Source organism: Bos javanicus, chromosome 9 (genome assembly GCF_032452875.1).
Source record: "Bos javanicus breed banteng chromosome 9, ARS-OSU_banteng_1.0, whole genome shotgun sequence".
NCBI lineage: Eukaryota > Metazoa > Chordata > Mammalia > Artiodactyla > Bovidae > Bos > Bos javanicus.
The window spans coordinates 14,079,083-14,103,225 of NC_083876.1; the positions used below are offsets into that span (position 1 = coordinate 14,079,083).

Sequence of the window (24,143 nt, forward strand, 5' to 3'; positions counted from 1 at the left end):
AGACTGGGTTCTTAAAGGTACAAAATTGGTAACAAATACGTACAAGCAAAAATAAAAAATCTAGAGTAGAGTTTGGAATTTCAAAAATATGATGTTAAAGAAAAGAAGAAGGAAAAGAAAGAGAGAAAAAACAAACAAAAACAAACAAGGTCACAAAAATTATAAAGAAAATATAGGTACAAAATTGATAACTAATAACCAAAAAGCAAAAGTTAAAAATCTAGAGTAAAGTTTGGAATTTCAAAAATACAATGTTAAAAAAAGAAGAAGAAAAAGAAAAAGAGAGAGAAAAAAACAAACAAGAACAAACAAGTCGCATAAATTATTAAAAAATACAGGTACAAAATTGATAACAAATACCAAAAAGCATAAATTAAAAATCTAGAGTAGAGTTTGGAATTTCAGATATACAATGTTATTTAAAAGAAGAAGAGAAAGAAACAGAGAAAAAGAAAAAGAAAAAATAAAAAAGGGTCACAGAAATTATATAAAAACAAAAAAAAACTATAGGTACAAAATTGATAACAAATACTAAAAAGCTAAAATTAAAAATCTAGAGTAGAGTCTGGAATTTCAAAAATACAATGTTAAAGAAAAGAAGGGTAAAAAAAAGGTAAAAAAAAATTATAAAATATATACATATGAAGTTTGCTTTAAAAAAAATAGGGTCTTCTTTTTTTTTCTTTTTGCAAAGTAATCAGTTATAAAAGTGGAAATTAAAGGAATAATAGAGGACTTAAAAATTTTTTTTAATTAAAAAAATAATAATTAAAAAAAAAAGAAGAAAGAATGATCGTACAAATAGTAAAAATATATCTAGGACTTTCTCCCGTTTTGTTGTGAGTATTGTGGGTTCAGTTCATTTTTGGCTAGTTCCTTGGTCTGACTTATATTTCTCAAGATCTATAGGCCCCTTCCTATATAGATGGTAGTAACCACAGGGTCTTAATCTATTGTCTGTAGCTTCCAAGGCGGTTTCCTCTGTTATAGTTTCTTCTGTTTGCTGGTCTCTTCAGTGTCTGGTTTCTGCCCTGACAAAGGGGACGGTGGAGGACACTTTTTTTTTTTTTTTTTTGTAGGCTCACTTGTTCAGTCGCGCTGAGGGGAGGTAGGGAGGAATGCTGCAAACAAATAACACTGGCCTGTGCTCGCAGTGCCTCAGCCACACTGGGTCTGCCCCCAGTTCACGGCGCGTGTAGCCTCTCTGCCCAGGCTGCTCAGGCTCTAGGTTGTTCCGCCGGGAACCATCCGTGGCCGGCCCTGGGCTGCCTGTACTTCCGAGGTCCAAGCCGCTCAGGTTCAGGCACTCGGGTAGTCCTCAGAGGTGCAGACTCTTGGCTGGGCCTGTGTTTTGTGCCCTTCCCAGATCCGAGCAGCTCAGGTGATGAGGTGTTTTGCGTGCGCGATTGCTGCGACTTATCGCCTCCCCGCCGCTCAGTTATCTAGTTGTGCGCCGGCACACCTTCTTAGGCAGATGTTGACCATCCAGACCCCCATGAAGTTTTAGTTAGCAAAGAAGCCTGCTTACAGTTTTATAGATAATGTCTCTCTGGGGCTGCAATTGCCCCCTTCCGGCTCTGGCTGCCTATCACCGGAGGGGGATGGTCTGCTGCCGGCTATCTCTGTTCAGTCGTTTGTTCCGTGCGCGGGCCCGGCGATGTCATAGGTTAGGGCTGGCTTTTCGCGTGGTAGATATCCCACAGTCTGGTTTGCTAGCCCAAACTATTTCGCTCAGATAGCGCTTGGGGTATTCAGGCCAGATTCTTGCAATGCAGCCCGCACCACGCCTCCCTGCCCAGCCCCAGCTTGCTTATGGCGGATGCAGGCGTCTGGGCTGCTTCTCGGCTGGGGGAGTTACCGTAGGGCTCGCAATGTGCGGGTTTTAATTATTTATTTTTCCTCCCTGTTATGTTGCCCTCTGTGCTTCCAAGGCTCAGCACAGATTCGGCAGTGAGAAGGTTTCCTAGTGTTTGGAAACTTCTCTCTTTTTAAGACTCCCTTCCCAGATCAGAACTCCGTCCCTCCCTCTTTTGTCCCTTTTTTTGTCTTTTATATTTTTTCCTACCTCCTTTCGAAGACTTGGGTTGCTTTTCTGGGTGCCTGATGTCCTCTGCCGGCATTCAGAAGTTGTTTTGTGGAATTTACTCGGTGTTTAAATGTTCTTTTGATGAATTTGTGGGGGAGAAAGTGTTCTCCCCGTCCTACTCCTCTGCCATCTTAGCTCCTCCCTATCTAGGTTTTATATAATATCTAGTTCTTAGCATTTTTAATAATAAACATATTTAAAGCCATGCATTTGCTTTTGGGAAAATCTTTGATCATGTATTCCTTTATATAAATTGTTTTCTAACAATTATTTTCTAAATATCCTATAATTGCAGGACAATTTCCTACTTCTTCCAAAACTCTTTGCATAAGATTTTCTTTTGAAAATTTAGTTTCCATGGAATTCCAGCTGAGTTATTTAAAAATCCCAAAAGATGATGATTTTAAAGTGCTGCACTCAATATGTCAGCAAATTTAGAAAACTTAGCAGTGGCCACAGGCAGCACTGGAAAAGGGTAGCTTTCATTTTAATCCCAAAGAAAGACAATACCAAAGAAAGTTCAAACTACCATACAAATGTGCTCATTTCACATGCCAGCAAGGTAATCCTTCAAGCTAGGGTTGAGGCAGTACGTGAACCAAGAAGTTCCAAGCTGGATTTAGAAAAGGCAGAAAAACCAGAGATCAAATTGTCCACATCTGCTGGATCACAGTAAAAGCAAGGGAATTCCAGAAAAACTTCTTTATTTACTTGCTAAAGCCTTTGACTGTATGGATCACAACAAACTATGGAAAATTCTTACAGAGATGGGAACAGTGGACCACCTTACTTGTCTCCTGAGAAACTTGTATGCAGGTCAAGAAGCAAGAGTTAAAACCTTATACAGAACCACATATTGGTTCAAAATTGGGAAAGGAGTATGTCAAGGCTGTATATTGTCAACATGCTTATTTAACTTCTATGCAGAGTATATAATGTGAAATGCTGGGCTGGATGACTCACAAGCTGGAATCAAGATTGCCAGGAGAAATATCAGCAACCTCAGATATGCAGATGATAGCACTCTAATTACAAAAAGCAAAGAGGAACTAAAGAGCCTCTGAATCAGGGTGAAAGACGAGAGTAAAAAAGTTGACTTAAAACTCAACATTCAAAAAACTAAGATCATGACATCCAGTCCCATTACTTTATGCCAAACAGATAGGGGGAAAGTGGCGAAAGTGACAGGTTTTATTTTCTAGGTCTCCAAAATCACTCTGGACTGAGACTGCAGCCAGGACATTAAAAGACTCTCCTTGGAAGGAAAGCTATAAGAAACCTAGATAGCATATTAAAAACAGAGACCTCACTTTTCTGACAAACGTCCCTGTGGTCAAAGCCATAGGTATTGCAGTAGTCATATATGAACGTAAGAGTTGGACTATAAAGAAGGCTAAGTGCCAAAGAATTGATGCTTCTGAACTGTGATGTTGGAGGAGACTCTTGTGAGTCCCTTAGACTGCAAGGAGATCTAACCAGTCAATCCTGAAGGATGTCAACCCTGAATAGTCATTGGAAGGACTGACACCGAAGCTCCGATACTTCAGCCACCTGATGTGAAGAGCCAACTCATTGGAAAAGACCCTGATACTTGGAAAGATTAAGGGCAGGAAGAAAAGGGGACAACAGAGGATGAGATGGTTGGATGGCATCACTGGACATGAGTGTGGGCAAACTCAGGGAGATAGTGAAGGACAGGGAAGTCTGGTGAGCTGCAGTTCATGGGACTGCAAAGAGCAGGACATGACTTAGCAACTGAACAACAGTTTCCTTATAGTTAGTTTTTCATACTCTGATTTATTTTCACCAACTTTGTGTACTTGTGCTTTGTTTTCACTATTATTTCTTGTGTTTCTTAATCTTTTATTTTTTTGTTCAGTTTTAATGCTAAATTATCCATAAAGTTTGACCACTGTTGTAGTTATATATTTTATAAAAATAATATAAAATACTATACATATATAAAAAATTTAAATATCTCATTCAATCTTTTACTTTGACTCTTTCCAAACAACTTATTTTAGATTGTCTGTTTTACAAAACACATGGTTAGATTTTATTTTATTTTTTAATGGAGAGGCCAACCTACAAGTCCTAAGATTCGCAAGTCTTTTGTGAGAAGAACGAAAATACGTGTATGTATTTTGGTAACAGATTTATCGATTTTTACTGAAATCAACTTATTTGTAATTTTTATACTCCTTTCGCGTTCTCTCTGTTTTGTGTCTTTTATCATATGAGCTAGTTTTTTTCTTTCTCTTTGAAAGTTTTTCAATAGTAATGTAAAATAAATTAACATTTCATTTTTATTCTTTGCTACCCTTAAGTATTTGAAAAAGTATTATACTAATCTTTCAATTATTCTGATTCTTATTTCATTTATAATTTGAGAATGTTATCATTTGCATTTCTCATCTTTGTGTTAGTATAATCTCACATCTCAAATGAAGTTGTTAATTAAATTACTGGGTTTTGCAATTTATGTCTTCTCACAACTTTTAAAAACATTTGAATAATTTTATATTATATTCACAGAAATTATTTATTTTAAATTTCATAATTAAGCAGTTTTAATATTAAGTACATATTTAATAAGCATTTTCAACTTCAGCCTACTTGTAGAATATTTCCTTAATCTTTAATATCTGAGGATGCTTATCTTTTTTTCTTCAAATATAAGAAAAAACAATTTCTGGATTAAAAAATACTGGCTTATAAACATTTTTGCTCAAAACTACTTATTCATCTATTAGTTTCAATTTTTTATAGAATAACAAGTAAATAAGAAGCATTAATTAAAAAATTGTGCTGTGCTTAAGTTGCTTCATGTCTGAATCTTTGTGACCCTGTGGATTGTAGCCCACCAGGCTCCTCTGTCCATGGGATTCTCCAGGCAAGAATATTGGAGTGGGTTGCCATGATTTCCTCCAGGGATCTTCTCACCCTAACACTGAACCCAAACCCCCACATTTCAGGAAGATTCTTTACTATCTGAGCCACCAGGGAATTTACTAAATTTAAAAATTTGAAATTAATTTTTCCTGCTTGGATGCCTATATTTATTTTCCTTGAAATAATAATAAAATAATTAGGTTACGAATGGGGAGTTGTATAAAGCACAAGACCTTTACACTGTGAAAAGGAATCAAATTATGCTCATCCAAGTTGTGGAATATTATACTAAATAAAATAAAGTCAAAAAGGAGGAAAATGTATATTTAAGCAAAATTGTGTTCGTCAGATGACCTTAATTACAGGCCTGAAAATGCACTGAATGATCCAAGAGAAGTGATTCCTGGAAAGAACAATGAGGAAAAACATCTGAGTTTTCTTCCTTAATTTATTTATGTACTCTGGAGTAAAACAGATATGGGATCCCATGTGCTATGTTGTGTGCCAGGTACTGGTTATATATTCTTCTACTCAGAAAGCTGATAGCATAATAGAAGGAGACACACCTTTAAACAAGTGTGAAAAAAGTCAGAGTATTGTCAGTGTGATAATAAAAGCCTAGCAAAGAGCTGGCTGGGCTGAGGGCCGCGGGGCCTGCCGCACTCCACGCCCGGAAGTTGAACCTGATGGCAAGGTGAACGGTGGCGCCGGCTCCTGCGGAAGAGGTGGGTGCTCACCCCGGTCTTCAGGCTCTCGCTGGTCTACTTCCTTACCAGCACCTTCAAGCAGGAGGAGAGGGCAGTGAAAGATCTGAATCTCCTCCAAGTCCAAGACCACGATCAACCCCATCCCCTGTGGAAAGTGCAGTTTAACTCAGGCCATAGCAGACAGCCCAGCAACCAGTGCCTGAACTCCATTCAAGGGAAACACCTCCTTCCAGATGAACTGGTCTCCGACTTTCAGCTTAGGTTTGGGAGAGGAAAGATTTGCTGGTGAATGGCTGCTGTAACCTCAACGTCCCTGGCACGAAGCAGGGACTGTTGTGATGGCTGCTCGTCCAATGGCCGCTGTAGTGCCCAGGAGTACTGTGTCTCCTGCTGCCTGCAGCCCGACAAGCAACTACTCCTGGAGCGCTTCTTTAGACGTGCAGCCGTGGCATTCCAGAACCTCTTCATGGCAGTTGAAGATATCTTTGAATTGTGTTTGGCTAAACGCAGGGCATAATCCCAGAGCATGCAGCGTGGATCCTATAGGATCCCATAGCAAAGACTGCTATGGAGAGAGCCCTCCCGAGCTCTTCCTGGCATGATGTTGTGGCAGGAGACTCGGCCCGCTGGGAGGATGTGCTACTGAAGAACTTGCAGCCTGAAGCCTTTCTCTGGTCTTCGACAGAAGACTTGATCATGACCATTTCTTGAGTTGTGTTCTGTGGCCTCTGGGCTCTCGCCCCTGGGCTGACCAGATGGACTTGCTCCGTGAAGCAGTTGGAAGAGGCGTTGGCAGAGGCGTTGGCTCTCTGGGCGCCTCAGCCCTGTGGCTGCTTAGGGACCTGTGGGCCCTTGTGTGTGTTCTCCCCAGGCCCTTCAGTGTAAAGTTATTTATTGGACTTCTTTGGAGTGGTGGGAAAATTCTGTTTCCTGTAGGAAAATGTTTTGCCATGACAGTTGAATATATTCAAGGAGATTGTTAATTAAAAACAAAAAAAAGGGGTGGGGGGAGGAGCCAAGATGGCGGAGGAGTAGGATGGGGAGAACACTTTCTCCCCCACAAATTCATCAAAAGAGCATTTAAACGTCAAGTAAATTCCACAAAACAACTACTGAATGCTGGCAGAGGACATCAGGCACCCAGAAAAGCAACCCAACTCTTCGAAAGGAGGTAGGAAAAATATAAAAGACAAAAAAAAGAGACAAAAGAGGGAGGGATGGAGCTCCGTCCCGGGAAGGGAGTCTTAAAAGAGAGAAGTTTCCAAACACCAGGAAACCTTCTCACTGCCGAATCTGTGCCAAGCTTTGGAAGCACAGAGGGCAACATAACAGGGAGAAAAAATAAATAAACAATTAAAACTCGCAGATTGTGAGCCCTACGGTAACTCCCCCAGCGGAGAAGCGGCGCAGAGGCCTGCACACGCCATTAGCAAGCGGGGGCTGGGCAGGGAGGCGCGGCGCGGGCTGCATCACTGAGAGTAAGAATCTGGCCTGAATATCCTGAGCACTATCTGAGTGAAATAATTTGGGCTAGCAAACCAGACTGTGGGATATCTACCATGCGAAAAGCCAGCCCCAACCTAAGACACTGCCAGGCCCGTGCACGGAACAAACCACTGAACAGAGATAGCCAGCTGCAGACCTTCCCCCTCCGGTGACAGGCAGCCAGAGCCGGAAGGGGGCAATCGCAGCCCCAGAGAGACATTATCTATAAAACTGTAAGCAGGCTTCTTTGCTAACTAAAACTTCTTGGGGGTCTGGACGGTCAACATCTGCCTGAGAAGGTGCGCCGGTTTTACACCCAGATAACCGAGTGGTGGGGAGGCGATAAGTCGCAGCATTGGCGCTCGCCAAACACCTCATCACCTGAGCTGCTCGGACCTGGGAAGAGCACAAAACACAGGCCCAACTGAGTCTGCACCTCTGAGGACTACCCGAGTGCCTGAACCTGAGCGGCTTGGACCTGGGAGGTGCATGCAGCCCAGGGCCGGCCTCGGATTGTTCCCGGTGGAACAACCTAGAGCCCGAGCAGTGTGGGCAGGGAGGCTACACACGCCGTGAGCGGGGGCAGACCCATTGTTGCTGAGGCACTGCAAGCGCACGCCAGTGTTATTTGTTTGCAGCATCCCTGCCTCCCTCCCCACAGCGTGACTGAACAAGTGAGCCTAAAAATAAAAAAAAAAAAGTTTCCCCCACTGTTCCCTTTGTGTTAGGGTGGTAACCAGACACTGAAGAGACCAGCAAACAGAAGAAGTTATAACAGAGGGAAACGCCTTGGAAGCTACAGGCAATAGATTAAAACCCCGTGGTTGCTACGGACTACATAGGAAGGGGCCTATAGATCTTGAGAAAAATAAGTCGGACCAAGGAACTAGCCAAAGGTGAACTGAGCCCACAATACTCACAACAAAACCAGAAAAAGTCCTAGATATATTTTTACTATTTTTACGATCATTCTTTCTTTTTTTTTTAATTTTTAGAAAAAAAAATTTTTTTAAGTCCTCTATTGTTCCTTTAATTTTCACTTTTATAACCTATTACTTTGCAAAAAAAAAAAAAAAGACCCTATTTTTTTCTTCTTCAGCAAACTTCATATATATATATATATATATTTTATAATTTGTTGACCTTGGTTTTTTTTTTCTTCTTCTTTTCTTTAACATTGTATTTTTGAAATTCCAAACTCTACTCTAGTTTTTTAATTTTAGCTTTTTGGTATATGTTATCAATTTTGTACCTATAGTTTTTTTTTTATAATTTCTGTGACTTTTTTTTTTCTGTTTCTTTCTCTTCTTCTTTTATATAATATTGTATACCTGAAATTCCAAACTCTACTCTAGATTTTTAATTTATGCTTTTTGGTATTTGATATTAATTTTGTACCTGTGTTTTCTTTATAATTTTTGCGACATTGTTTGTTTTTGTTTGATTGTTTTCTCTCTTTATGTCTCTTCTTCCTTTTTTTTTAACATTGTATTTTTGAAATTCCAAACTCTACTCTAGATTTTTAATTTTTGCTTTTTGGTATTAGATATCAATTTTGTACCTGTATTTTCTTTATAATTTTCGCGACCTTGTTTGTTTTTCTTTGTTCGTTTTTTCTCTTTCTTTTCCTTCTTCTTTTCTTTAACATCATATTTTTGAAATTCGAAACTCTAGATTTTTAATTTTTGCTTTTATGTATTTGGTACCAATTTTGTACCTTTAAGAACCCAATCCTCAGGACCCATTTTTCACTAGGGAGCGAGATTACTGGCTTGACTGCTCTCTCTCCCTTTGGACTCTCCTTTTTCTCTGCCAGGTCGCCTGTGTCTCCTCCCTAACCCCCTCTACTCTACCCAACTCTGAGTTTCTGTGTGTTCCAGACGGTGGAGAACACTTAGGGAACTGATTACTGGCTGGATCTGTCTCCCTCCTTTTCATTCCCCCCTTTTTATCCTTCTGGCCACCTCTGTCTCCTTCCTCCTTCTTCTCTTCTCTGTATAACTCCGTGAACATCTCTGAGTGGTCCAGTTGTGCAGTGCACATAAGGAAGTGACTACTGGCTACGCCACTCTCTCCACTATTGATTCACCTCATCTCATTTGGGTCACCTCTAACTCCCTCCTCCCTCTTCTCTTCTCCATGTAATGCTGTGAACCTCTCTGAGTGACCCTCACAGTAGAGAAACTTTTCATCTTTAACGTAGATGTTTTATCAATGGTGCTGTATAGAAGGAGAAGTTTTGAAACTACTGTAAAAATAAGACCGATAACTGGAAGCAGGAGGCTTAAGTCCAAACCCTGACTCCAGGGAACTCCTGACTCCAAGGAACATTCATTGACAGGAGCTCATCAAACGCCTCCATACCGACACTGAAACCAAGCACCACACAAAGGCCAACAAGTTCCAGGGCAAGACATACCAAGCAAATTCTCCAGCAACAAAGGAACACAGCCCTGAGCTTCAAGATACAAGCTGCCTAAAGTCACCCCAAAACCATAGACAACTCATAACTCATTACTGGACATTTCTTTGCACTCCAGAGAGAAGAAATACAGCTCCACCCACCAGAACACCGACACAAGCTTCCCTAACCAGGAAACCTTGACAAGCCACCTGTACAGACCCACACACAGCGAGGAAACGCCTCAATAAAGAGAACTCCACGAACTGCCAGAATACAGAAAGGACACCCCAAACTCAGCAATTTAAACAAGATGAAGAGACAGAGGAATACTCAGCAGATAAAGGAACAGGATAAATGCCCACCAAACCAAACCAAAGAGGAAGAGATAGGGAATCTACCTGATAAAGAATTCCGAATTATGATAGTGAAATTGATCCAAAATCTTGAAATTAAAATGGAATCACAGATAAATAGCCTGGAGACAAGGATTGAGAAGATGCAAGAAAGGTTTAACAAGGACCTAGAAGAAATAAAAAAGAGTCAATATATAATGAATAATGCAATAAATGAAATTAAAAACACTCTGGAGGCAACAAATAGTAGAATAACAGAGGCAGAAGATAGGATTAGTGAATTAGAAGATAGAATGGTAGAAATAAATGAATCAGAGAGAATAAAAGAAAAACGAATTAAAAGAAAGGAGGACAATCTTAGAGACCTCCAGGACAATATTAAACGCTACAACATTTGAATCATAGGGGTTCCAGAAGAAGAAGACAAAAAGAAAGACCATGAGAAAATACTTGAGGAGATAATAGTTGAAAACTTCCCTAAAATGAGGAAGGAAATAATCACCCAAGTTCAAGAAACCCAGAGAGTCCCAAACAGGATAAACCCAAGGCGAAACACCTCAAGACACATATTAATCAAATTAACAAAGATCAAACACAAAGAACAAATATTAAAAGCAGCAAGGGAAAAACAACAAATAACACACAAGGGAATTCCCATAAGGATAACAGCTGATCTTTCAATAGAAACTCTTCAAGCCAGGAGGGAATGGCAAGACATACTTAAAGTGATGAAAGAAAATAACCTACAGCCCAGATTATTGTACCCAGCAAGGATCTCATTCAAATATGAAGGAGAAAGTCAAAGCTTCTCAGACAAGCAAAAGCTGAGAGAATTCAGCACCACCAAACCAGCTCTCCAACAAATACTAAAGGATATTCTCTAGACAGGAAACACAAAAACGGTGTATAAACTCAGACCCAAAACAATAAAGTAAATGGCAACGGGATCATACTTATCAGTAATTACCTTAAACGTAAATGGGTTGAATGCCCCAACCAAAAGACAAAGACTGGCTGAATGGATACAAAAACAAGACCCCTATATATGTTGTCTACAAGAGACCCACCTCAAAACAGGGGACACATACAGACTGAAAGTGAAGGGCTGGAAAAAGATTTTCCATGCAAATAGGGACCAAAAGAAAGCAGGAGTAGCAATACTCATATCAGATAAAATAGACTTTAACAAAGGCTGTGAAAAGAGACAAAGAAGGTCACTATATAATGATCAAAGGATCAATCCAAGAAGAAGATGTAACAATTATAAATATATATGCACCCAACACGGGAGCACCGCAGTATGTAAGACAAATGCTAACAAGTATGAAAGGAGAAATTAACAATAACACAATAATAGTGGGAGACTTTAATACCCCACTCACACCTATGGATAGATCAACTAAACAGAAAATTAGCAAGGAAACACAAACTTTAAATGATACAATAGACCAGTTAGACCTAATTGATATCTATAGGACATTTCATCCCAAAACAATGAATTTCACCTTTTTCTCAAGCGCACATGGAACCTTCTCCAGGATAGATCACATCCTGGGCCATAAAGCTAGCCTTGGTAAATTCAAAAAAACAGAAATCATTCCAAGCATCTTTTCTGACCACAATGCAGTAAGATTAGATCTCAATTACAGGAGAAAAACTATTAAAAACTCCAACATATGGAGGCTGAACAACACGCTGCTGAATAACCAACAAATCACAGAAGAAATCAAAAAAGAAATCAAAATTTGCATAGAAATGAATGAAAATGAAAACACAACAACCCAAAACCTGTGAGACACGGTAAAAGCAGTCCTAAGGGGAAAGTTCATAGCAATACAGGCACATCTCAAGAAACAAGAAAAAAGTCAAATAAATAACCTAACTCTACACCTAAAGCAACTAGAAAAGGAAGAAATGAAGAACCCCAGGGTTAGTAGAAGGAAACAAATCTTAAAAATTAGAGCAGAAATAAATGCAAAAGAAACAAAAGAGACCATAGCAAAAATCAACAAAACCAAAAGCTGGTTCTTTGAAAGGATAAATAAAATTGACAAACCATTAGCCAGACTCATCAAGAAACAAAGGGAGAAAAATCAAATCAATAAAATTAGAAATGAAAATGGAGAGATCACAACAGACAACACAGAAATACAAAGGATCATTAACAGACTACTATCAACAATTATATGCCAATAAAATGGACAACGTGGAAGAAATGGACAAATTGTTAGAAAAGTACAACTTTCCAAAACTGGACCAGGAAGAAATAGAAAATCTTAACAGACCCATCACAAGCACGGAAATTGAACCTGTAATCAAGAATCTTCCAGCAAACAAAAGCCCAGGTCCAGACAGCTTCACAGCTGAATTCTACCAAAAATTTAGAGAAGAGCTAACACCTATCCTGCTCAAACTCTTCCAGAAAATTGCAGAGGAAGGTAAACTTCCAAACTCATTCTATGAGGCCACCATCACCCTAATACCAAAACCCGACAAAGATCCCACAAAAAAAAGAAAACTACAGGCCAATATCACTGATGAACATAGATGCAAAAATCCTTAACAAAATTGTAGCAATCAGAATCCAACAACACATTAAAAAGATCATACACCATGACCAAGTGGGCTTTATCCCAGGGATGCAAGGATTCTTCAATATCCTCAAATCAATCAATGTAATACACCACATTAACAAATTGAAAAATAAAAACCATATGATTATCTCAATAGATGCAGAGAAAGCCTTTGACAAAATTCAACACCCATTTATTTTAAAAACTCTCCAGAAAGCAGGAATAGAAGGAACATACCTCAACGTAATAAAAGCTATATATGACAAACCCACAGCAAACATTATCCTCAATGGTGAAAAATTGAAAGCATTCCCTCTAAAGTCAGGAACAAGACAAGGGTGCCCACTTTCACCATTACTATTCAACATAGTTTTGGAAGTTTTGGCCACAGCAATCAGAGCAGAAAAAGAAATAAAAGGAATCCAAATTGGAAAAGAAGAAGTAAAACTCTCAGTATTTGCAGATGACATGATCCTCTACATAGAAAACCCTAAAGACTCCACCAGAAAATTACTAGAACTAATCAATGACTATAGTAAAGTTGCAGGATATAAAATCAACACACGGAAATCCCTTGCATTCCTATACACTAATAATGAGAAAACAGAAAGAGAAATTAAGGAAACAATTCCATTCACCATTGCAATGGAAAGAATAAAATACTTAGGAATATATCTACCTAAAGAAACTAAAGACCTATATATAGAAAACTATAAAACACTAGTGAAAGAAATCAAAGAGGACACTAATAGATGGAGAAATATATCATGTTCATGGATTGGAAGAATCAATATAGTGAAAATGAGTATACTACCCAAAGCAATTTATAGATTCAATGCAATCCCTATCAAGCTACTAACAGTATGCTTCACAGAGCTAGAAAAAATAATTTCACAATTTGTATGGAAATACAAAAAACCTCGAATAGCCAAAGCGAGCTTGAGAAAGAAGAATGGAACTGGAGGAATCAACCTACCTGACTTCAGGCTCTACTACAAAGCCACGGTCATTAAGACAGCATGGTACTGGCACAAAAACAGAAATATAGATCAATGGAACAAAATAGAAAGCCCAGAGATAAATCCATGCACATATGGACACCTTATCTTTGACAAAGGAGGCAAGAATATACAATGGATTAAAGACAATCTCTTTAACAAGTGGTGCTGGGAAATCTGGTCAACCACTTGTAAAAGAATGAAACGAGAACACTTTCTAACACCATACACAAAAATAAACTCAAAATGGATTAAAGATCTAAACGTAAGACCAGAAACAATAAAACTCCTAAAGGAGAACATAGGCAAAACACTCTCTGAAATACATCACAGCAGGATCCTCTATGACCCACCTCCCAGAATATTGGAAATAAAAACAAAAATAAACAAATGGGACCTAATTAAGCTTAAAAGCTTCTGCACATCAAAGGAAACTATTAGCAAGGTGAAAAGACAGCCTTCAGAATGGGAGAAAATAATAGCAAAAGAAGCAACAGACAAACAACTAATCTTAAAAATATACAAGCAACTCCTAGAGCTCAACTCCAGAAAAATAAACGACCCAATCAAAAAATGGGCCAAAGAACTAAATAGACATTTCTCCAAAGAAGACATACAGATGGCTAACAAACACATGAAAAGATCCTCAACATCACTCATTATCAGAGAAATGCAAATCAAAACCACTATGAGGTACCATTTCACGCCAGTCAGAATGGCTGGATCCAAAAGTCCACAAGCAATAAATGCTAGAGAGGGTGTGGAGAAAAGAGAACCCTCTTACAGTTTTGGTGGGAATGCAAACTAGTACAGCCACTATGGAGAACAATGTGGAGATTCCTTAACAAACTGGAAATAGAACTGCCTTATGATCCAGCAATCCCACTGCTGGGCATACACACTGAGGAAACCAGAAGGGAAAGAGATACGTGTACCCCAATGTTCATCGCAGCACTGTTTATAATAGCCAGGACATGGAAGCAACCTAGATGTCCATCAGCAGATGAATGGATAAGAAAGCTGTGGTACATATACACAATGGAGTATTACTCAGCCATTAAAAAGAATACATTTGAATCAGTTCTAATGAGGTGGATGAAACTGGAGCCTATTATACAGAATGAAGTAAGCCAGAAAGAAAAACACCAATACAGTATACTAATGCATATATATGGAATTTAGAAAGATGGTAACAATAACCCTGTGTACAAGACAGCAAAAGAGACACTGATGTATAGATGGACTCTGTGGGAGAGGGAGAGGGTGGGATGATTTGGGAGAATGGCATTGAAACATGTAAAATATCATGTATGAAACGAGTTGCCAGTCCAGGTTCAATGCATGATACTGGATGCTTGGGGCTAGTGCACTGGGCCAACCCAGAGGGATGGTATGGGGAGGGAGGAGGGAGGAGGGTTCAGGATGGGGAACACATGTATACCTGTGGCGGATTCATTTTGGTATTTGGCAAAACTAATACAATTTTGTAAAGTTCAAAAATAAAATAAAATTGTAGTTGGGAAAATAAAAATGTACTTTAAGGAAATACAGAGAGATAAATGGCATTTTATAGGGATATACTGGTCTTATTAAGATGTTCAGTTTAAACAACAATTCAGTAATTAATTAATACTATTGTTATTTTGAGAAAATAAAAGCCTATTTTGGGAAACAACTTCCAATGAGAATCTGTAGCTTACTTTATGTTATTTAAAATTGTGCCTACAATAGAAAATATACAGTGTACCTAAAAAACTTCATGTAAATAAATATGAATTCCCTTTTCTGTATCACTTTTTATTCAGTGCAATAATATCATTTATGTCACTGTATCAACTGTATGAAAAGGTAGTATAGACCTGATTTTAGTGCCATATTCTACAATTAATTTATTGACAAGAAATAATACTTTGAATTTACATTTTGTCTTTTAAAAATTTGCTCAGTGTATTTTTGGAGTAGATTCATTCTTTGAAGAAACAGATCCATATACTTGCATTGAGAAAAAGGATTATGCAATAGAAATGACTACTATTACAGAATACAAACTAACACAGAATTAGTTGTGAAATATTTGAAATGAAGTTTATGCACTTTGGAGAAGTATATTGCAAAGAGTGAGTTTTGTAGCTGATCTTTTGATGGTATTTGGGTTTAAATCCCAGATTCATCACTCTCTATGTGAACCTGGATGGACATTTAAAATTTCTAAGCCTATCTCCCCATTCTTAATAAGAATAACATATGGTTATTTTGAATACTTAAATTCTTGCTTGGCATATAGTTGAAAGCAAAAGTAAAGGTTAATCACTCAGTTTTGTCTGACTTTGTGACCCCATGGACTGTAGCCCACCAGTCTCCTCTGTCCATAGGATTTTCTAGGCAAGAATACTGGAGTAGTAGATTCCCTTCTCTAGGGGATCTTCCTGACCCAGGGATTGAGCCTGGTTCTCCTGCATTGCAGGCAGGTTTTTTACTCTCTGAGCCACCAGGAAGCCATTAGGCATAAGAAAGATTAACTATATAAAGCCCTATTTCTCTTCCTTGTTTTGACTTCTAGAATAGGTTCTGATATCAGTTTCTGTTATAGCTCATGGTTTATGAAGGGAAAGGTACAATAACAACTCCTTTTCTGTGACCATCAAGTTGGTATTCACAATCAGCTGGCAAAACTATCTCTGTGTTGGTTTGCACCATTGGAAGTATTGCTAATGCACCAGTTTTAAAGATCTGTCTGCTTTGGGCACCAGAGCTACAATTGTTAAGTTTTAGTCAAGTTCAAACATATATTTTTAAGCAATGTCTGAATGAGTGAATTAATACATGTCTTTATAAATACAACAGAAGATATTCATTAGAAATGGCTAAGACAGAAGGGCCCATATTGCATGGTATCACTTATATGTGGAACCTAAAAAGCTGAACTAGTAGATATAAGGGACTGGCATGGTGGTTACCAGGGACTGGAAGGTGGGCGGCGGGGGGAAGGTAATTATTGGTCAAAGTACAAACTTCCAGCTGTAAGTTCTAGGGATCTAATTATAGTATAGTGATTATAATTATGTATTATGTTCTTGAAAGTTGCTAAGACAGTATATCTTTAATATTCTCACCACAAAAAAATGGTAGTTATATGATATGATGTAAATATTAACAAATGCTATAGTGGTAATAATTTTGCAATATACATGTGTATTAAATCAACATGTTGTACATCTTAAACTCACAGTAAAAGTGAGGAAAAGTTACTCAGTCATGTTTAACTCTCTGCAACTTTATGGACTGTAGCACATGAGGCTTCTCTGTCCATAGAATTCTCCAGGCAAGAATACTGGAGTGGGTAGCCATTCTCTGCTCCAGGGGATCTTCTTGACCCAGGAATTGAATCTAGGTGCCCCCCATTGTAGGCAGATTCTTTACCGGCTGAGCCACCAGGGAAGTCCAAAACTCACAGTATTGTATGTCAATTATATCTCAATAAAGGGGGGGAAAAAAAAGAAAAGAAATGGCTGATCCACTTTATAGATGGAAAACTATATATTAATTACCATAGTATTCTAAGCATAATTACAAATAGCAAAACACATTCTAGAAACCTAATAGTGGGTTTTAATATGAATTTTAGTTCACCCTCTCTAGAATTTGGTAAGACCTCTGTTTATATATAAAGGGTTTTTTTTGTTTGTTTGTTTTTTTCTTTTATCTGTTTTTTACTTTTGGGAATGACTGAGACTTTGCTGTTTCTTACTCTTCTTAGTTTGAGTGATCTGCTCTGTGCCTCACACTATTTTTCTTCTTCCCTGGACTATGTGATGGTCACTCTCTTAAGCTCATTTACTCACTATATTCATATGAAGTTGCTAATATGTATCAAGCACTATTCTAGGTGTTACAATGCAATGAAAAATGAATGACAAAACCCCTGGACTTATAGGAATTTCTAGAATGGGAGATAGAAAATATCCACACATCAATTTTTCAGGCAGTGCTAGACTATACGGAGTTGGGTAGAGAGAGTGAGGTTGCTGTGGTTTAGTGGAATATTTGAGATCTCTGTGAGGGGATGCTTCCTTGACTACAGACCTGGTAAAATGTCTTATGTTAAAAGAAAATTACAGACAACTTTTATTCTCTATCTGCAATCGCCTTGCATTTAAGAACCCTAATCAAACAGCAGACCAAAAATTGCTTTTAAAATGTATTGCCTAAAGCTTGATATAAGGTGCTTACTACTGGACATGGCTTCACCATGTATATACTCCTCCTCCATTTTACGTCTCTTCCTCATCCTCACTCTACATTTCTTTCTCTTATTCCCCTCTCTCTTTTCCCTTCCCTTTCTTTTCTTTTCCTTTCTCTTGTATTTCTCTGGCTCCTGTAGCTTGGCATTCATTGATTATCCATTTCATGTCCCCTGTTTATAGGATTCATCAGCAGTAAAGGAAGAATTCTGAAGGTGTGATGGAAGAGACTCAAATATTCAAGAAGTGATCAATATAGAAATAAATAAAATTCACATAATTATCTAATTATGAAACTTTTAATTGGTTATTGTTTTTATACATTTTAAATTAAATTTGAATGAAATTTTAGTTTTGAAATCATAGGAACTATCTAAGGAAAAGAAAAATGCAGTATAGGTAAATTTCTGCACAGATTCTAGTATTTTTAAAGGTTATTTACAGTAATTCTAGACATGTGTTTTCTTACAACATGAATAAAATAAATTGATCATTTCTACCCACTATGACTATTTAACAAATACAGCAAAGAAAACAGTTTTTATATTAGAAAAGCTGTATTTTTTCTATACTGACTCTGTCAAACCTGGTCCCAACTGTGTTTATTTGGAGAACAAAATTTTAAATACATGAAATACGAAAAATTCAGTAGCTAATTTAATATTATCCAAGGTAGTGAAATGCTAATGTTTATTGTGTACCTGACATACACACAATAATAGTTCTGTAATATTTAGTTATTAAAACAAACCTAAGAGGTTATCCATGTTGGTACTTTACAAATGAGCAGTTTCAGAGGGCAACTTTCCCAAAGTTAGTTATATATCAGCCCCCTAAAAAGTTGGGATTTTTAAGGTCTTTCAAGACTGTAAAGAGCATGCTCTATTCCTTATAATACGTATTCTCCCTAGAAAGGCAAGCAAACATGGATAAGATGCTTGGAGAAGACAGAAGTAGACATGAAATATTGAATCAGCCAACTGCTATTTTTCCTAGAATTGACTCCAGATGTAGAAAAAGATTCAAACTTTCCATCCAAGTAGTATTTTTAATTTAGATGGTGAAAGTTCAGGCAAAATCCAATCAGTATATTGATTTCCATTTTCTACAAATAAAGACAAAGGCATTTCTGTTTTTGTACACTCCATTCTTGATCTACTAAAGTCATCAAGAACATAATATTGAAATTTACTGTGGACTATTCCATTTTCATAACAATGCCAATTCTTTAGACTAACATTTAAATGCCAGATCAGTCCATAGTAATGAAATTGTTGATTGATATAAGAAACTGCTTAATGCATCTTACTCAAATTACTTTTATTTTCTATTATAATGTAAATTAATAAAACAAAAAAAGATGGCACATTTAATCCTTTTGTAAAACTCAGTGTTCATTGCACAGATATGCACTGTTTCATTCTTGTTTTAAGATATGTATGTTATTACCGTCCTTTTATTGAGAATCTTACTTGATTCTCAACCACTAAAGATTTAAAATATAAAAATTTTATGACACTTAATTGTTGCTCTGTAGGGAGAGAGCCAATTAGCTAAGTTGGCATGTTCAGGCTCTCTTGCTCCACATTTTGTAAATAATGACTATGTAACAGCTGAGATCATTCATAGCACTGCACATGTGCGACACAAGGTTTATGCAGCAGCTGAGATCACTATAGCACTGTGCGAGCGTGCCAGGAGGTACTCACTTGGTCAGGGGGTACTTGGTGAGATACGTCTCTATAAGTTTCACCTGGAAAAGCTCCGAAGCGTTGTGTGTGGTTACATTGTATTATACTACAGATGCTCTGTCTGCAGTTCCAATGGCTCTTTGAGTCTCCTTCCAGTCTCTTAGCTTGTTCCTTGGCTACCCTGGGTTCAGCGAACAGTGTGAACAGTGAGATACAGCGATTCAATCAGTGTCACGAACAAAATCATCAATACATCCTCTAACCATGTTATCATTTAAAATGAAAGTTAAGTCTTATAATAATAGTAATCATATTTCAAAAAAAGTATTTGGCTCTTATTTATGTTTTTTTTGTTGTTGTTGTTTAGATTCTGAGAAGCAATCAGCTATAAGATGTACCACTCAAATAATAAGAGGATGAGTTCACCAAACACTTTTAAGGCAAATCCCAATTTCAGATATGCTAAAATGTTAAAAATGTATATTGTTAAAAATGTAGGAAAATGCCATTTTTCTGCAGGAGGATATTTAATAATGGGGTTAAATTGAATTGACCAAACTTCTGAATATTGACTCTCATTTTTAACAGATATCTGATAGTCTCAGAATTAGCAAAAATCCCAAATGAAGTATGTGTTAATAATTATCCTCTTTTACTATCTCACTCTACCAAACAAGAAACATGAAAATCCTTTTCACAACCCCTTTATAATCTTATTTTCTTCTTGATGAATAATACACAGAAGATAAATATGATGCTTATCCTTCTGCTGTCTACCTCCAAAGATTAAGTATACCTTCAGGGAAGAATATTTTATATGACAAGGTATTTTTTTCTTAACTGTGATTTTCATACATTTTCAATGAATATTATATTATCCTGAATATAACAAACTTAGTGAAAGTAGAACTCTGTATTAATAACTCCACTGCCTGTTCTGAATGCTGTTCTGGCAATCAGTAGGCATTTAATAAATATTTCATGAAATAATGAATTAAAAGCAACTGATTGTTCTCTTTTGTGGTGATTCATACACATTAATATTTTTAATGAAAGCATAAAAGGAAAGTTAGAAAGAGAGCACAAACAAGTGCAAATAGTAATAGTAATCTATAGTTTACAAGTCTCGATTCTGCGAATGAGTTATTCTGGGACATTACAATTGCCTACATTGCTATGTTTTTTTCTCTTTATATTGCAGGTATTGACGTTATTTAATTTTTTGTCTTGTTTTTCAGATGTTTTGGAAATATTTTCTCCTTACCCCATCCCTTTGGACTTGGAATAATAATGCAATTTTGTCAGCAAGGATAGTGTTCTGAATGTTGATAGTATTTGTATCCGACTTCAGGAAGAAAGTAATTAGAATGGGGCTTCTACAAGTCCCCTCCCTCCAAACCAAATAAAAAGTGGTTCCACAGGGTGAATTTAAGAGCAAGTTCACTGTCCGTTAAAAGAGGGTCAGTGCACAAGTTCTGAAGGTGCTTCACATGCAGCCTCTGAGATTCTCAGTGTGAAAGAAAGGGAAATGATGGTGTACGATACATTTCTCTCCAGGCGGAATTTTTACATGAAGGATTACAAAGAATTGTCTGACTCACTTCACATTCCTGAAAATCTGCAGGAATCTGCAGGAATCTGGGACCTTTTATTCCATTCATAGGAGAATCTGTCTTTCTGTCAACACCTGCTGTTCTTCAAACACTAAACTAAGGAGAAGAATTAGCCATAGCCCCTGCCTGTGAGAAGCACTAAAGAAGTTTCTAAACAACCATACCCTATAATGGAAAGTGATAAATATCACAAAAGAGGTACAAGCAAAATAGTATGAGCCTTACCAGAAGGAAGGAAGAGCTTTTTATTGGATGATTATGAGGTAAGTGGACAGCATGGTGCTGGATTAGAAATATAAGATAAAAGTGGATATGCAAAAATTAAGAGGAAAAGAATTTCAGGACAATTGTATAGCTTGAGAAAAAACACCAAGTCTTGCATTTGGTATAAAACCCTATTCCATTACATTTTCTATTCTCCCACAGGAAAATGCTTTCATGGGCCTCTATTCCTAAAACAATTTTATTGCAGTTATCTGTTTGGAAGATAGAAAAAAAAGGGGTGAGGACCATTGTTTGACTTTTTTTGGTACTATTAACTCAGGCTTGATTTAGAAAGAATGAAAGAAATATGACTTGACTAAGAACTTGTTTGGTATATTTCAAACTTTCAAAATCATCTAAGTAAATATTTTCAAAACTTGAAAGTCTTATGAGTATTTAACATTGTGTTCTTTGTTTTGTTCATTCTCCTCAGACAAGCCAAAGTACTGACATTTGTATTACTAAAGTTCCTTCTTAAAGTTTATTAACAAGTTGCTTTAAATTGTTTCTCTCAATGGAGAGAGAGCAAGACCAGCCATTTATAAATAACTGGGATAAAGAAATAATGAGAACATTTTCTGAAGATGCCCTGTTATTAAATATGTTAGGAATTCAGAAGCATTTGTATTAGGCAACATACTCATTGGTTTCCCAGCATATGCAGGAGACTCAGGTTTAATCCCTGGGTCAAGAAGATCATCTGGAGCAGGAAATTTCAACCCACTCCAGTATTGTTGCCTGGAGAATCCCATGGGCAGCAAAGCCTGGTGGGCTACAGTCCATAGAGTCACAGAATCAGACACGACTGAACTCAGACATGACTGAGCATGTGTGCACTCACTCATTGGTTTAGAAGTAAATCTGAGGGCAAAATTGGCTTTAATGTAAAACCTCAATAATATATCTTATTAGATAAGGTTCTTTTGTCAATCTTCTAATAATTTTATTTCTAACATCCTTAGGAATGGAATTGTTAAATTTATGTTTAATAGTAGAAAGAGATGCATTTGGCAACATATAACACCCTTTCATGATAAAAAACCTAACTAAACTGGGTATAGAAAGAACATACCTCAACACATAAAGGCCATGTATAAGAAACTCACGGCTGACACTGTATGCAATGGTGAAAGCTTGAAAGCTTTCCCTCTGTCAAGAAGAAGATAAAGTGCCCACTGTCATCACTCTTATTCAATATAGTCAGGGGATTCTAGGCTTCCCAGGCAGTGCTTGTGGTAAAGAACAAATAAAAGGCATTCAAATGAATAAGGAAGGAGTAAAACTGTCTTTAATTACAGGTGATATGATCTTATATATAGAAAATTCTGAAGACTCAACCAAAAAACTGCTGGAAGTAATCTACGAATTCCTTAAAGCTACAGGATGAAAAATCAACACACAGAAATCAGTTGTGCTTTAATACATCAAAAACTAAGTATGTGAAAAAGAATTAAAGAAAACAATTCCATTAACAATAGTATCAAAAACAACAAAACACTTGGAAAAAATTTAACTAAAGAAGTGAAATTTTGTACAATGAAAACTATAAGGCTTTGATGAAAACATTGAATAAGATATAAATGGAAAACTTATCCTATATTTATGGATCAGAAAAATTTACAGATAAAATATTCATACTACACAAAGCCATCTAAAATTCAAAGCAATCCTTATCAAGATTACAATGGCATTTTCCACAAAAATAGAAAAAAACCCTTAAATTTGTTTGAAGCCACAAGAGATCTCAAATAGCCACAGTGCTCCTTAGAAAGAATGATGCTGAAAGCATCACATTTCCTGATTCTAAATGTTCTACCAGCTATTTTAAACAAAGAGCATGGTACTGACATAATAAACACATAGGTCAATGAGACAAAAGAGAATCCATAAAACTCCCTACATATAAGGTCACTTAATATTTGATAAGGGAGCCAAGAATACTCAATGGGAGAGGAATAGCCTCTTCATAAATGGTGTTGGGAAAACTGGATAATTACATATAGAAAAATGGAATTGAATCCCTATCTTGTACCACATATAAAATTAATTCAAAATATATTAAACATAAAAATAAGAGCAGAAACCATAAAATTTTCAGAAGAAAACACACAACTCAATAACAAAAAACAATCTTAACTAAAGAGGAGAGGAACTGAATAAGTTTTCCAGATAAAACATAAAATGGTCAACAGTTTACATGAAAAGATGCTTGACATCAATAATAATCAGGGAAAGTCAAACCAAAACCATAAAGAGATATCACTTCACACTTGTTAGAGAAGAAGACAAGAAATGACAAGTGTTGACAAGAATGTGAAAAAAAACAAAACCCAAATAAACCCCCAAAGACTTGTGCACTATTGGTGGGAATATAAATTATTTCAACCATGATAGAAAACAGTATGAAAGTTTCTCAAAAAGTTTAAAATAAAATTACCATATGGAACAGCAATTCCTCTTCTAGATATGTATCCAAAAGAAAACAGGAAATCAAAAAGATATCTGCTTGTTTACTGTAGCAGTGTTCAGTCAAAATGTGAAAACAACATAGGTCAACAGATGAATAAATAAAGAAAACATCATATATATACACACACATACGTACACATACAGTGGAATATTATACAGCCAGAACAAGAGGGAAAGTCTGCTATTTTCAACAACTTGGATGGACCTTGAACGAATTATGCTAAGTAAGATAAGTCAGACAGAAAAAACATGTATAATGTCAATTACATGTAGAACCTAAAAAAAGACAGAGATTAGAAGAGTGGTTACCAGGATCTTGGAATAGTGGGGCAGGAACTGAGAAGATGTTGATCAGAGGGTAGAAACT

At 37.0% G+C, this 24,143-nt stretch overlaps 1 pseudogene; it reads left to right on the forward strand.

The window, feature by feature from the left end:
• Positions 1-1,819: 1,819 nt before the first annotated feature.
• LOC133254489 (SREBP regulating gene protein-like) lies at positions 1,820-6,287 on the forward strand (annotated as a pseudogene).
• Positions 6,288-24,143: the final 17,856 nt, after the last annotated feature.